Source organism: Poromitra crassiceps (assembly GCF_964638095.1).
Source record: "Poromitra crassiceps genome assembly, contig: HAP1_SCAFFOLD_624, whole genome shotgun sequence".
Taxonomy (NCBI): domain Eukaryota; kingdom Metazoa; phylum Chordata; class Actinopteri; order Beryciformes; family Melamphaidae; genus Poromitra; species Poromitra crassiceps.
In genome coordinates this window covers 44,914-47,543 of record NW_028151784.1, presented here as the reverse complement: position 1 = coordinate 47,543, position 2,630 = coordinate 44,914, and positions in this window count along the sequence as shown.

Sequence of the window (2,630 nt, the reverse complement as noted above, 5' to 3'; positions counted from 1 at the left end):
GGACGCTCATGCACTTGTTGTGGAACTGCCCTCTTGTCAAACAATACTGGTCCGACATTACTGTAATCTTGTCTGGTCTCCTTGGCTTTGATATTAAACCTTGTCCTGTAACCTGCATATTGGGGGTGAAACTGTCTATTGAGCAACCAAAAATGGTCCATGATGTTATAACATCGGCCTTCCCTGCAGCTAAACGGATCATTCTAATGAATTGGAAACAACGGAAGCCAAAGTGTTTCAATATGGAGACCTGGCGTAAAGACTTCATGGACTTGTTGTCAATGGAACAGGCAGCTCTACTCCTCCAAGAAGACAGGACTCAGGATCTTTATGGACCCTGGAGCTTTGTCACAATCCTCACTGGAATTTCTTAAAGAGACTTTGAATTGCTGAATCTTTGTTTATATTCTGTACACCCCCCCCCCCTTTTTCTATTGTCTTTGTCATGTCCTGTTTGTATTATAGAAAATAAAAAATTATAAAAAATCAAATCACAAATAGAATTTGCCCACCCAGGTGGTACCGATATGTACAATTTTGAGCTGTGTCCCATTCCCTCGAGAAGTCATTCTTCTACCTTAAGGGCCAAATTCACCCCTCATGATGGGACAGTATGGGTACATTATACCTTTTTTGAATCCTTATAGTCCTGTGAGTATTCCACTGTTTGTTGTTTGTATCTCTGATGTTCCTAGATGCCACAGTGCTGAAATAAAGACTATAGTTTAGACGAAAATTGTGGAAAAACGAATGTCACTGACAGTTCGAGGAGCTCCTGTGACCTCTGTATTTGTCAGACAGACATACAACTGAGCTTAAATGAAAGCTAGGAAGCTACCCTTTAAAATTCTATCAAACATGTTCTCATCAAACATGAGGAAAGGTCCTCAAAACGAGCCTAGAATAGGATATGCATCAGCACCTAGAGTCCAAATTATTGTAGGGGCTGGCTAACTTCATGAGCTGATAACTGTGACAAAGCGACCATTCTGCAAAGGCTATTGTTGGAGAAAATATAAGTTCCATGGGTATTTCCTAATCGATATGCTAATAATTGCATACGCATAATTAATGCTATAAGTTAACATGACATGACATCTCACACATATAGATTCACCTGTGGCATTGAGGACTTCTCTCCTTTTGCTGAAACCTTGGGCAGTGCATCGCGTCCCATAACAACTGATAACAGTTTCCCTGTCAGACGGCACGACGCACACACATTTCCAAAGTTCATCCCCCCTCCTCTCTGCCTTTCCTCCTCTCTGAGTATAAAGCATATGTCAAACGGTCAGTCATCACTGAATATTGGGACTCTGTATGACAATCAGATGTATACATTGAGATTCAGTCACTTCTATAAATACAGTTTATAGGAGAATGTATGGTAATAAATATACTTTCATAAGACATCTTTCTGGACTCCTGGCTTCAGTTTATTTGGTTTATAGCTGTTACGTATATTATATTGCAGATGAGGAGTGGATAAATTCCATTCTCTAACAGCTATCATACTAAAATATCATCTATACATGTTCAAAAATCCTGATTAGAATTTGCCCACTTGAGTGGTACCGATATGTGAAATTTTGGGGTTTGGCCCATGGACTATCAAGTCTTTGCACTCAAATCCAAAGTGAAGACAGGCAAGTCCTGAGAAGTCCCAGGTCCTAAACTTTGAGTTCCAAGTCCTAAACAAGTCATAATGCGCATAACGCTGACATTGCATTTTCATATAATCCATCATGTACACTTGTCTTGAGCAATGCATTGTATGCACACAGACACAGCACACCTCAGTAAAAGAGGAAACATCAAAATAGCCTAGGCCAGAGGTTTTCAAAGTGGGATGCGGGCGGGGGCTCCAAACAGTTTCAAGGGAGCTATAGGCTCATTGAATTAAAGTGAAAAATATTACATTAGATTAGTTATTATTACATTAGTTATCAAAAGAAGATCAGATCACTATATATTTGGCAAGCTGCCACTTTGTACAGTGTCCCCAGCACGTCACCCACCCTGCCGGACGAACTCAACGCGTTCTACGTTAGGTTCAACCCCTCTGCCCAACAGCGACTACACGGACTCAGGCGCCTGAAGAAATTCGGGCTAAGGCCAAAAATTCTCAGGGACTTCTACAGAGGCACCATTGAAAGCCTGCTGACTGGCTGCTTCACCACCTGGTACGGGAACTGCACCACCATCGACCGCAGGGCGCTAAGAAGGGTGAGGCGCGCGGCCCAGCACGTAACAGGATGTGAGCTGCCAGAACTGCAAGATCTGTACAACCAGCGGTGCCTCAGGAGGTCCATGAAATCATCAAAGACACAAACCACCCCCACAACAGTCTGTTCTCCCTGCTACCCTCAGGGAGGAGATACAGGGTCCCAAGAGCACGCACAAATCGCTTGAGGGACAGTTTCTTCTCGCAGGCCACGAGACTCCTTAACATATATAAATAGTGTAGTAGCCGTACTGTACCGCACTGCAGCTGCTACCATCACGTATGACTAATGTTCAATAGTATGTTAATTGGGTACCGGTATATGCTATTTGCACCTAACAGAATGTTATTATGTTTAGTTATGTTATGTTATGTTATGTTAAGTATGTTATGTTAAGTATGTTCA